Consider the following 13,691-nt stretch of genomic DNA (forward strand, 5'->3'; position numbering starts at 1 on the left):
TTGGTCCATTTCACCAAACACCAATCAGATCAACCCAAATTTTAAGTTAATAAATAAGTTAATGTCAAAATATGAAAAGTTCATGGACGGAGCATATGTGAGCAATATGCTGTATATCCTTTTATCAGTGTCCTTCTGGAAATCTTTAAATTTTGGACTTGAATAGACCGTCATTCTCATTAAACACTGGTAGAAAAAGCTTCCATTAGGAAAGAACTGCAGTCAAAGAGTTCAAAAACACCAGTCAGTATTGATTTGTTTGGCTAAAACAAAATACTATCCACCCCAGCGAGCAGTCAGCTAACATAAACACAATGTTTGGCCGAATGAATGAAGCGAAACGAAATTGCAAATTTGCTCTGGCTATCAGAATACCAAACAAAGTCCTGTTGCTGCAAACATTCACAAGCACACCAAATGTTTATTAATGCAGAGTAGAAAACAGTCCCCAGCAAATGCACTTTTTGCATTTGCTGGGGACTTAACTAAAAACTGCCCTGCTGTTAACAGGATTTGTTATGTCCAAGAAGAAGAAAGTAGAGTTTCAATGCTAAAGACAAGGAAGGAAAGTTTTCCGATATAGAGTAGTGCATTTTTGAAGTTCAACGAATTTACTGGGCCGCTGGATGAACAAACAACATCCCATAGACTGAAAAACAAAGAACAACCATTGGATGGATGCCATGAAACTCTGTGCAGATAGTCATGGCACCTTGAAAACTGACCTTTACTTTTACAACCATGAACATATACTCTGGGCTTTAAGTGAAATGTTTTGAACACTCATTAGATGCAATAAAATGTGTTGTGAACATTCATGCCTTTAACAGATTACATTTAAAAACTAGCTTCCTTCACTTTTTAGAAAGCTAGCTAGCTACGAGTCCCTGTTCCAGTTTGTTCAAATAGAAAGAATCAAAATGTTGTTTTATGTTAACACCAAAGCAGAGAGCCCCCCATCTACCTGGGCTGCATTTTAATGGTGGAAAGCCAACGTGGGGGGAGCAAAACAGTAATCTCTTGGCCTCTATAACAAGTAAATCTAAAGACTGGAGAGGTTATCAGATTCTTAGATTTCCATGAATGGCAAATATGCGCAAAGAAGAGCAGTTAGCTAGGCCACAATTGAACACTGAGGCTAACTAGCCAAGGGTCTGCTTGTAAATTAACATTAACATGTGATTGAAAGAGAGACAGTTTAATTATTCTTATTAGTGCAAGTATTCAGGCATTCCAGTAAGATTTTGTTGATTGCCAAGCATAATGGCTGAAAACTGTGTTTAACATGGTCTGAAAGACAACGAAATGATGCTAGTTTTTAAAATTGATTTATTTGAGATGTGAAGTATCTGACATAAAATGAGTATCTGACATAAAACAAGTCAAGGAGAAATCTGTGTTGTCTCAGACTCTCAAGGACATTTAGATAGAGACCCCTTTCCTGTTTTGTGACTTGCAGGGATAAGTATTGCGACCCTTAGGTTAGCAGAGCTGAAGGACAGTACAATAAAAGACTAGATGTTAAGATAAGTTTGTCTGTAGTAGGCTATGTCACTGGCTCTCAGACCTATAAAGGGTATTGGTCAACAGCCTTCTGGGAGTCAGCAGATTTGCAGAGCTGTTCTCCCAAGCTGTGCTTGTTCGATACTGGTTTTGATTCTTGTAATAAACATATTACTATGCAAGCAAGCCAGTGTCACGAAGATTCCTTCTGCAGCTACACATCACGGGCGGTCAGGATACGACAGATGCTAACAAAGTTATACAGTGTTCTTACTGACAGTCAGTTCATTATACATATTAATTATTCTCTAGTCTCTTTCCTTACCAAAAGTTTTGCCTGTTGCACAGCCAGCTAATTGGACAGTAATGATACTCAAGGGCACAGAGAGATAATTTACTAAGTTCCCCAATATGTTTTCAGTTTAGGTCGAATGGTGCTTGCAGTTCTTTAGGTAGCTGTGCATAAGCTAGAGCACACAAACTATAATAACTACCACTTGAGTTGTGCTATTTATTTTGACGTGTGCTGCTGACCTCTTGGCCAGGTTGCCCTTGTAAATAAGGTCTTGATCTCACTGGGTCTCATCTGGTTAAATAAAGGTTAAAGAAAAACTCACTGCTGTAAACAGCTGTATGCTCCATAATTACAATAAGTTCTTGAAACAGAAGATTACTTGTCCTGTGAAGTAATTTCCACCCAACCTCTTCCACACAAGGTCACCTGGCTAACTTCTGAGGTAACTGTTCTTAAAGCTACACGAGTCTGATTCCATTTTGTATCGTCGCCTTCAACAACAACATTCCCATCAATGTCTGCTGTGTCTTGTGTTGTTCTAACTTGCAAACATTAGCATGCTGAAACTGTAAATTATGAGCATTTAGCTGATATTAAAGCTACATGGGTTGTAGACTATTCAAACAGTTAAGTCCATCTCCACACCTTTTCTCCCTGTGGCTGTTTCTTTTTCCATCATACAGACTGACTTAATCTTACATTTGGAAAATAACATTTTTAATTAAGCAATATGCATACAGGAAATTGGCATGTGTTTTTTCAAAAGCAGCCTCAAAGCGTTTATTTAAGACTATATTTAGACTGTAATTAAAGCATTGCAGTGGCGTACTGTTGCAAACACAACAGCACTGTTATTACAGCCTCCTGTATTGTCTGCATGGTTTCTTTCTTTCCTTCTTCTTGCAACAAATTGAACACACACACAACGGATCGGGTAATAACTGGGAAAAGATAGAGGCAGCCAATTGTCTCTACTGTATCTTATTTGTAGTGGGGGAGATAAGCAATCGACCAGAAATTAAATGAAGGCAAAATAAAGGGGAGAGCAATGATGCAGCAGCAGCAGGCCAAAAAAAAAAAAAGGAAAAAGAAAAGTGTTGTTAAGTTGAATTTAAAGTGCTCTGAAGAGGATAAGCAAGTAGGCCAGTCAGGAGAGGAGGAGAAAGAGGAGGAGGAGAGGAAAGAATGGGTGGAGAGGAGAGGAAGAGGATGGGGAATTGATAAATAGATCATTGTGTGCACCGAGCTGCTCTGCCTCTTCTCTCTGTCTTTCCCACGTCTCCCACCAACCCCTCCACCCCCCTTGACACCAGATAAACAGAATTTCAAACTCATCTGTTTACTGTAAATGAGCCTAAATAAGGCCAGAACACTGAGGATTCACACAAAGGATTCACACAAAGGATTCACACACACACACACACACACACACACACACACACACACACACACACACACACACACACACACACACACACACACACACACACACACACACACACACACACACACACACACACACCAAACGAACCGTTGTAGTACATAACGTCTTCTTCTGTTTCACGCCTTGTTTGTCTTGTCTTTCTCGCTGTCGAGCGTCCTCGGCAAATGAGCTTCTATGTGTGTTTACTCAAGGTTTTGACAGCACTCATGGCTAAACTCTTAGCAGCACCAACACACACCATGACAAACACACACAGAGATTCACACACAGATACCCACTAAGCCCAGAGGCTACTGTATCGCTAATGGGGGAAGCAGACCGGTGTACGATGAGATGTGAGCGAGACAAACACAAAGACACACACTGTTGTCTGATTTAACAGACAAACAGGAACCCTGCATGGCTATAATGACTTAAAAACATGACAGAGGACAAAGAGAGGAGGAGATGGAGACTGTAAAGAGGTACCTTTGGGACTTTCTTGCTCAGTTTCAGTTGGCAGAAATATCTAAACAACTTTCTTTTACATATGTAGCTGTCCTTGAACGCCACACATGTCTTTACAATTCTCCTTGGGGAATCTTTACTGGCCAGCTGTTTGTCTGTAAGATACTATTCATGTTGTTGGAAACTGCATGATTCATAGAGGTGCGATCTCACTTTTGATAAATAAGCTCAGGAGTTGTATAAAGCAGGAGTGTTGCCTTGGTTTCCTTTTTTTCTTTCGCTTAGTAGAGGTGTAAAATACGCCCTAAAAAGGCTCAAAGGCAAGAAAGAGCCAACCCAAAAAAAGAAAGGATCTCCAGTTAGAGACTCCTGCTTCTCAGTCTCTCTTTGCTTTTTGTTCTCATTGAGTAACTTATCATTTTTTTCTGTTGACTGTTCAAAGAATATTAGGGGGGGAAAGGGAGGTCAGAAAAGAGGCAGAGTAATGCTCTTTTTGTGCCTTTTTGCTAAGGGGAGATAATTCTGAGTGTTTTTGGAACAGCACAGGAGGTTCTTTTAATTTTGCACAACCCAAACTTGTATTTCAGAGTGCTGTATTTCTGTCAGTTCCAGGAATTTTCCTGTCACAGTAAACTAGCTATTAGACCTTATACATTCATCCTGCTTTGACAACCACCTAGTCAAATATGTTTTAAACTCTGACACTCTAAGTACCCCTCAGAGACAGATTTAACCTGTGCTTTGCTCTGCTGTCAAGTATCCAAAATAAGACTCAATGGGAAACATTTCTCATGTCGAAAGATGCAGTAATCACTTTGGTAAAGTTAAGAATTGGCACTTAAAATATCTGGTTACTTTAAAGGGATAGTTCAGCATTTTTTAAGTGGGGTTGTGAGACATACTTGTCAATAATAAGTGTAAAACCCACAAGTGGTGCTAATCAGTTCGGCTACTTCGTTGAGAAACCAGCTGGAGAACCAGAACTGATGCTAGGTTATCAAATGTAGCTCTAGCGAATGTTCAGACAGGAAGACTATAAAGCAATCACAGCAGTTGTTTAACTCTCTTCTCCCTCGTTCAATAGCTCACCTGCTTCCAGCTGCATTCTCCGGAGCCGTCATTGGTTAATCAGTGGCTGCTATCATCCAATAGCTCAGTGGCACGCCTTTATCATCAGCCTATCAATTTTCTGCTGTCTTTTTAAATGTGTCTCTCTCTCCTGCTAGTTCCTTCTTGCATTGATGGTGCACACCCCTCCACCTCCCCATCTCCACCTGGTCTCCACAAAGTCTTCAATTCCTGGAATTCATCAACCACCACCACCAGTGTCTGGACTCTAGGGGGATTTCTTCTGCTGCCAAATTCATGCATCCTACGTTCACAAAATTATCTCCATAGAGTCCTTACGCCAAAGATTTCAAAGATTTTCAAATTGTGTCTCTCCTGATTGAACTACTGCAGACTGGATCAACTCTACCAGGTAATGTATCTTATTCCAAAAACTCCTCCTAAAGCACTAATCTCAGTGTTCTCTTTACTTTGCCTTCAGAAAGCCTGTTCAGTTTTGCTCTACTCTCCGATGCTGCAAATAGTTGGCGAACAGTAAGTGCAGTACAGTTTGTTTTTCAGCTCAGTCTTCCCCTTCAACAGCTAACACAGTGTATCTTAATAAGGTAAACACCATTATGTAAAAGTCTTCACCTCCGCTTGCTTGCTTGTGGTGAATTCTCCCAAACAATTTGTGTTGTGTTCTCACATCAGCTCACTTCTACTTCAGACAGAAACTTAATGAAGGGCCTTGCAGGTAGGAGTTTGGGTAAGACAAGACTGGGTAAGACAAGACCAGTTGTGATTCTGTGTCCAGCGGGACAGTAAGACTCTGCAAGTTACGGACTTCAGAACAGTGAAGGGGGATGATGATTTATAATAATCCCTCCTAATTTACATAAATATTAAGACCCAACACTATTTACTATGTACGCTAAGTTACATAAGTACTGAGAGAGAGAGAGTAGATCACACATAACTGGCCGCATATACAACTTTAACGTTTGAAGTATTTGCTGTATGTTTTTGTTGATTGTTACTGTTCTGGTTTTTGTTTTTAACTCTGTAAAGCACTTTGAGTTGCTCTATGTATGAATGGTGCTTTATAAATAAACTTGCCTTGCCTTGCCTTAGTCAGGGTGCAAATTTAGCTGTTTGCGTTCACACATGCGGCTCACTCAATCATTTTTGCAAAGCATCCCAGAAATTTGCGTCAATGTGAATACAGCTAATGCTCACTTTGGATTTTACACAGGAGTCAAAACCAACCCCTTGTTGAAAGTTTTGCAGCCCATCCAACCACTTTCTCGCCTCATTACACAGATTTTCCGTTTTTTTTTTACTACATTACTCGACTTCCATTGAAAATCGAAGTGTTAGAATGAAACTGTGAAAGAGCACCAAAAGGTAAAATTGGGGGGACCTACAGCGTCACAGTTTGAAGTATAGAGTCAATGAACAAGTGGCCACATTTGACAAGCAGGTAGAGAGAACAGGTTGGTTGTATTTGTGGAATACAAAGGGGGAAATTCTCTGAAAGAGCAGCGGGATTGTTCAACTCTGTGTCAGTTATAACTAGCACTCTTTTAGCTTTCGCCTGCTGCATAAAGAAAGTCAACAAGTTATCTAAATTAAACAAGAAAAATGTCATTTGTTCACACTTAGAGGAATTTGCAAATTCAAAAGCTGTATCAGCAAGAAGACATTATTTGTCCGTGGCTTTGAAAGGTAAAGTACAAAGCACTGCTGAAAATAAATCATGTGGTTAGGGGTTTGATAATGTTCAGGCACAAAAATGACTTTGATGGCTTCAGGGAATAGTCAGGGTTTGGACTGAAATGATTATTTTTTTTAAAGTTAACAATAGTGGCGATTCTTTGAAAACCACAATGTCGCCTGTCAGCTGTAAACAGGGAACTAACTGCAATCTCTAAAGTTGAACTCTGACTCTTAAATGGCATTATCAATCAACCCAGACCTTTCTATACACACTTTAAAACTCTAAAGTAATGTCACCAGACTTTTTCCTTTTGTGCTTACCATCATAACAACAGTGAATGGAGCGACGTGCTCCTTTAACATGTTGTTTTGAAGACTTTGTGAAATAACTGATGCTGTGGTTTTTTCTCAGAAGAAAAGTCTCTCTAGGAAGTTTTGAAGAAAGTTAAATGTGTCACATAAAGTAGGCCAACATTATAATTCAAGTTCAGCCTTTCATTTAGTGCCATCTTATTCTAAAATAGAGTGTGAATGGAATATTCATAACATTCAATAACTATCTTACATTATTTATTCCATTATTTAAGATTCAAATGTTCCCTGCACTTCCTTCAGGTTAAGTAGTGCCTGCACATTTCTTCAAAACACTTTTTCTTCTCCCTGGTTCTCACAACTCCTAAAAACCTTATTTTGTAAATACAGGTTGTTTAAACACACCTGTTCTCTGCCTCTACATCCTCTGCTGCAGCAACACCCTCTGTTACAGCAAGGCTTCATTACTGCAGCTCATTTCTCTGGGTCTATAATAGAATAAATATAAATATAACCATAATAATTACAGAAGCTGTTTAATCTTCTGCACAATAAAGAGCAAATTATAGATACAAAGGCGACCAAACAGGGAGCTGTCAATAATGTATGAAAAGCTTCCGATCTATGATTTAGCTCTGCTTTTTTAAACACTAAAGTCTTTATTTTTATCATAGCGCTTCTTGACAGACGCTTTAATGGTACAAATAAAGAAAATAAAGCACAACAGAGTAGGAAGAAAATTCGGTTTTTACAAGTGGGTTAAGACACTTTATTGAGATTCAAAATACTGTCTGACCAAGAAGTTAAGATTTCTTAAGATGTAGAGGTTCCATGCTGTTAAATTCATATCATGATAATTGGGTAAACATCCCAATGAAAGGGTCAAAAGTATGTTTTTATGTTATTATGATTATGTTTGCTGAAGGTTACTCAAACAGAGAGAGATGCAGGATTTGTGTTTGATGGTAAAATCTCCTCTGACTGCTGAGCCACAGCTGCTGCACCACGACGAACACATGCTCCTTCAGTGTCAAGCTTTTAACGGTTTAGTGTTTGATGCTCACAGACAGAAGAATTAACACCTGTGTGTTAAAAGCAACTGCTCACACTCTGCACATTGAAAAGGGCAGAGTAAAGGTTTGTTGAAAGGGTTGCTTTTCTGTCAGTTTTGGTTGATTTTCTGTAGAAGCATGCACTTCAGAATGGAGGCAGTTATTATTTGGACTTTGTGATTATTATTCAGAAAAGCTCTCTCCTCACATACAAACCTCACACTAGATGCAAACATATACTAAAAGATGTTAGCTAAAATATGTGCAGGAACAATGTAAATACAGTTACTCAATCATTCTTTTCAAATACTAATTAAAGATAATGAGCTACAAAAAACAACAACTATACTCCTGGATTGTAACCATAGACTGTATAAATAATGGACGTAGTATCCGTGACATCAGTATTTATAGTTAATTATCAATTTATTTATTATTGCTGCTGCTATTTTATTATAAACCTGCACCGGTATTCCTTTTTAGACTTGTATATTGCTGCTACTGTGAACTGTACTGTGTATATAACCTGTGATTTTTTTATCTTTGATATCTGCGTGCTGTTTTACTGTCCTTTGGTGTTACCTGGCTGCTGGAATCTATCTATCTATCTATCTATCTATCTATCTATCTATCTATCTATCTATCTATCTATCTATCTATCTATCTATCTATCTATCTATCTATCTATCTATCTATCTATCTATCTATCTATCTATCATCACCCATCCCGTTCCTGAGCGCTGTTTTGAAGCCAATCAACTGCGGCAGCCATATTGGAAATGTGGAACTCAACCAGGCATAGTGTGATGTAAAGAGGCGGAGTTTTAGCCCCTTAGCCAACAGCTATGTGTTCCCGCCTGGGAGTCAAGTCAGTCCTGTCCTTATTTGTGCAAAAACCCGTTGTTAGAGCCATATGTGTGTGTGTGTCAATGTTATGTGTGGACTGTTTACTTGTTTGATGCACTTGTTTGCACACTAGGTGGCGGGGGTGTCAAGCCAGGTGTAAAAAGCATATAGGGAAGAAGACCCAATCAGTGGCAGGTGAGCTGCCTACCAGGTAGCATACAGTTTTTGACCGTCCTTGTCGCCGTCTTGGCCGTCTTCGTTATATTTGTCATTGTCTCATCTACAATAGCTTTATGCCTTTAATTCTACAAGTTCATAGTAGAGGCAAGTGTGGATTGATCAACTGAGCGTTTATTGTATGTCGATGTAAAATAAACCTTATTAATGTCAATGCACGAAGATTGGACTTCATTCATTTAACCTGCACGAGGAGGACGCATCAACTGAGTCCCCTCAGTGGCTTATAGGTGTTTTGTTTCGAGTGGCGAAAGCAAGCCACTACACTGGTAATCTTAATATCTTCTGAGCCGTTGCGTTAGAAAAAAATTCACCCCCCGTACAGTGTGTGCCGATAGAGAAATTAGCTACCTAGAGCCAAGTTGTTTTTTGAACCAGGCTGTAAACATGTTTATTTCTTCTGCAAAGATCCTCTTTTTTGAATGGGTGTCTATGTAGTTTCCGGTGTTTCTGCAGCCAGCCTCAAGCAGATTCTTGATGAATTGCAGTTTATAACACTTCCGCATAGGGTTTTGAGACCGGAGTTTGCCGCCTGATTGTAACTAGTCCAATAGTTACTAGAGGAGCCATTCAGCAGCATAATATGTTGGTCTTTTTCTACACTGTCACCTGTAATGAAGTCTCAGTGTGTTTTCTACTTTTGAGATCTGAACAGTTCAGTTCATTCTAAAAAAGCAATTTATGAAAAAGTTGTGTCAAACATCTCAGCACATCTCATGATACTGTTTCAGAAACACATCATGAGACTTATAAAGGCATTCACAAAAAGTGTTTTTCAAATTAACATGAACAGTTTAGTCAAAATATTAACCCAAAGTTCAAATTATTTAGTGGTCCCAGCTGGGAGGCATGCACGGTGTGCTAAGCTGGTTTGCCCTCATTGCTATTCAGCTGCTTATCAAAAGGCCAGTTTCAATTTGAGTCTCCACCTGTTACTCTTTGATCACTTTACTCTCAACTTATAAACACAGAACAAGGCTCTCACTTATCCCCAAACAGACAGGCAGGGCTTCATTCCCCAAAGTGTTCACCGTCTCGTTCCTGGTTTCTCATGCTGATCTCTGCTCACGTCTCTCCCGGATCTGTCGACTCGCATTATCTGACTAATATTTCAGAATTTGCTGGCGCACATAAAACAGCAGGGATTCATGCCTGGCTCTGAAAGAACAGGATGCTAGAAAAGAGAAATCCCAATCAATACGCAATATCTGATATTAGAGGAATGGGTTTAAATTTTTGTGTCTACTGTGATATGATTCTAAAATGTAAATAGCTGCTGAATTTTCTCTAGATGAGATTTTTACAGTTGCATAAAATTACCCCAATACATCTGCAGAGGTTTAATCAATACCAATGACTTTTCAGATACAGAAATAAACTCTCACACACCCTCGGAATAGTTTTAAAGATGGAAAATGGTGGGTGTTTAAAGCGAGTCAAAACCATTATATCATATTTCATCCAGCATCCATAAAAAGCAACAACCTTTTTTTAATTTCTAACAGACCTGTGCATGCTGCTTGGCCAGCGGCTGGTTTTAACAGTTATATATTTAAAAATGTTCTTTTAAATGTCTAAAGATGCGTGGAAACAAATAAGACAGCTGAGAGCTCTCCTCACATAACTCAGTTGGAAACACAAGTAAGAGGCTTTATCAATAAGCTGAAAAACAGCCACTGGTCTTTGTTTACCACGCTGATAAAGTCTGTTTAAATCAAGCAGAGGAATGGAAAAGTGCAAATAACAGACTGCCTTTAATGAATTCAAACCAGAACACAGAACTTCATTATAGAGTTCAGCCCTTCATTATTAGACGGATGGAAAGGAAATGTTAAGTTTTACCGGTATATAAAGTTTTCTTAATGGTGTGATCGGGTCAAAGGGCCATCTGCATACACCGAGATGTTCTGGCCCTCGAGAGGACCAACTATATTAATTTCAAGCTCTATATTTTTATTCCAATATTCTACTAGTGTAACTTTTCATTATTCATAATTCAATAAACTCTTCATTTAATCTTGTAGTGGTCATTTAAACAATGCTTTATTTTACTCCCCGTCTGAAAGAAGCTGTTTTAGCTCCTGTCTCTTTAGGCCCCGCCTCCCTGAAAGACGATTTTTCCTTGTTTGCCCACTTTCCAGAAACTTTCAAAAAGGCATTCCCAGTGGATTTATTATTATTAAGACCAAGATACAACACTGTTACTCACCCCTTTCCCTAATTTTGCCCAGTGACCTTTTGCAGAAGTGCAGCAAACATATACCGCGTAGACCACCATTAGAGAGAGAAAGAGATGTGTATGTAAAGGATAATTTGTACATGATATACATTATCTTGGGCTCACTGACCCATGATGTATACATGGGACCAGTAGTAGTAGCTCCTCAGGGTGCTCTCACATCTCTGCCTGATAAATGCCATTTTTCCACACTCTTAAGAACAGCCTGAGGCAGAGATTAACATTTTTGCCACAGTGTCAACAGGCAAAACATGCCACGTCAATGGCCTTTGCACAGATTAATTGGATGTGACGTGTTTGTTGACCCTGGTGTTGATTTTGCAGTTGAGAGTTAATCACTGTTGTCACAGTATTTCACCCAATCAGAATCCAGTATTTATCACAGACTGGTAATAAAGAATTGATAGAAGGAGCTCTGAATCAAAAGGGAAACCCTCACTCACTTCTGCACCTATTCATTGGACTGCAAACCCCAGAAGTAATACAGTAAACCAAGAATGTAGAACATTTTTGGGATCAATGTATCAGACTGAATAAGCACCAACTTTGGGTTCTGAATCCAGATCTTCCAAAATGATCCATGGAAGATCCTAGCAGTGCTTGTGAGGACTGTAAGGAACTTTATCGTCAGACTGAGCTGGTAGATAGGAGCGTCTCTACACTTTGAGCACCATTGTGCCTTGAGCATACTACTGCAGAAAGAAATTTGCAACGAGCTGAAAAAGAAAACTTTTTTTGAAACATACGATTCATAGAAGTCTGAAGGCTGAATTTTTGTGCTCTCAGGGAATCCTTTCATTTGTTCACAGCATTTTTTTTGAAACTTTGGTCACTTTAACATAAACATCAAACATTACAGAAGTTTCTGGGGAGCTTTACCAGTCCTCTTTAAGCAGAACAGTATGTTTGAGCTTGTACTTAAGTTGACTCCTCTATCAGTAAATACAGACACAAGACGAAGAGCTGTGCGAGCTTAACAACAGAAAGAGTTCCCTGTAAGTTCTGAGATCAGTCTGGGACTAAGCTGTTACACAGACACATTCTGCAGCAGACAAACAAATGACTGGTAGGCTACATATGTTGCTAGCTAGCTAACAGCTGTCTGAACAGTCTGTGCATTGTCTAATTGTGGCAAATACACACGTCCTCAGAATCAGCAGCCAATTTTTCATACTAATACAAAGGGATTGGTGATTCACATCCTGACTGATTATATTACACAAGAGAAGATCTATTGGTCATCCCAAGTAACAGTTCAGGACTCTAACTGAATAAAGCTTGCTTGCTCTTTCCTTAGACTCTCTGTCTCACACTTATCCTGAATCATGGATGGAGTTAATTCACATTGGTTAAGCAAATACCGTTTAATAGCTATCAGTATCCACAGACAAGTTACTTTGCTAGAAAACAGAACAAATGACCCAAATGACCTGTTTATCTATAGGGCAACATCATTATGTATAACGTATAAAGGAATGTTTTTCATGTTTGTTGATAATAGGGACAAACCAACAGAGCTCCACACTTCTCAGTTGATAAGCCACGTTAGCTGTTTGCACTACATTATATTTTAGGAAAGGCTTACACTCCCAGCTGTAGTCATGTTAGCAAGTTAACAGTATCAATCAAGCTGTCTGTATTTATATAGAGACAATTCATATCCAATGTTATCTCAAGACACTTTACAAAAAGAGCAGATCTAGACTGAACTCTTTATTTTCTTTAATTTACAAGGACTCAACATTAAGATGAGAAGTTAACTGTGGTGATCACTGTGTTTTGCCTGTGTGGAGTTTTCCCCGGTCTCCTGCTCCGGCTGCTCCTGCACCATCACACCTGTTCCCCATCACGCTCATCAAGACACTGCACTTAAGCTTTGTGGAGAGAGGAGTCGGGTGCCAGAGTATTCCTGCTTCTACAGTGGTACATCGGCCGTCTCTCCAGGACATAGAGTATTGCTAGTGTCTAAATATTTTGTGTGTTTGTCTTCAACTAAATGCCGCTGTCTTCCCTTGTCCTCCAGTGCCTCCTTGAGCCTCCTGCACCTCCGCCCTATCTCTGCCACGCTGCCACGCTCTCCCTCCGGACACTCACCTGCCTTCACCCCGAGCCTCACGCTTCACTCCTGCTTCTCCTGGATCTCACCCTCACCTTGGATTCTAGATCAATCATCCTCCACCTCACCGTTAAAGCAATAAAATCACTTCAACTGCTTCCTCAGCTTCCGCTTGCTTTTGGGTCCTAGTAAACTCTACCGGTTTAACTACCGTCACACTAACAGTAGCTGTTTGCTGCAGTATGCATTACCAACAGTACCCTTTCCTGTTCTCTCCATATTACAGTGTTTTTTTCCAATAATTCATAATAGCACCTAAAATACATTACCCAGGGTGCACTTTGTGATTCTTGCATCCTCTCCTGGGCCTTACATGATGCTCACTTGTCAGTTTATGCTGGAGAGAAACGTCACACTGATGCAAACTTGCAAGGCCCTAGAATGACAGATAAATGAGGAAAGTCTGAGTACACAAAAAAAGACGACAGCAACGT

At 39.6% G+C, this 13,691-nt stretch overlaps 1 protein-coding gene and 1 long non-coding RNA gene across 3 annotated transcripts in view; one reads left to right on the forward strand and one right to left on the reverse strand.

Moving 5' to 3' along the window:
• elfn1b (extracellular leucine-rich repeat and fibronectin type III domain containing 1b) overlaps window positions 1–13,691 on the reverse strand; it is a 201,049-nt gene that overhangs the window by 89,147 nt on the left and 98,211 nt on the right. The gene's annotated exons all lie outside the window — the stretch shown is intronic.
• LOC117815283 lies at window positions 13,020–13,355 on the forward strand. The gene is made up of 2 exons (XR_004631783.1): window positions 13,020–13,064; window positions 13,165–13,355. It is a non-coding gene; the product is annotated as an uncharacterized LOC117815283 (long non-coding RNA).

This window comes from Notolabrus celidotus, chromosome 7, assembly GCF_009762535.1.
Source record: "Notolabrus celidotus isolate fNotCel1 chromosome 7, fNotCel1.pri, whole genome shotgun sequence".
In the NCBI taxonomy this organism is placed as follows: domain Eukaryota; kingdom Metazoa; phylum Chordata; class Actinopteri; order Labriformes; family Labridae; genus Notolabrus; species Notolabrus celidotus.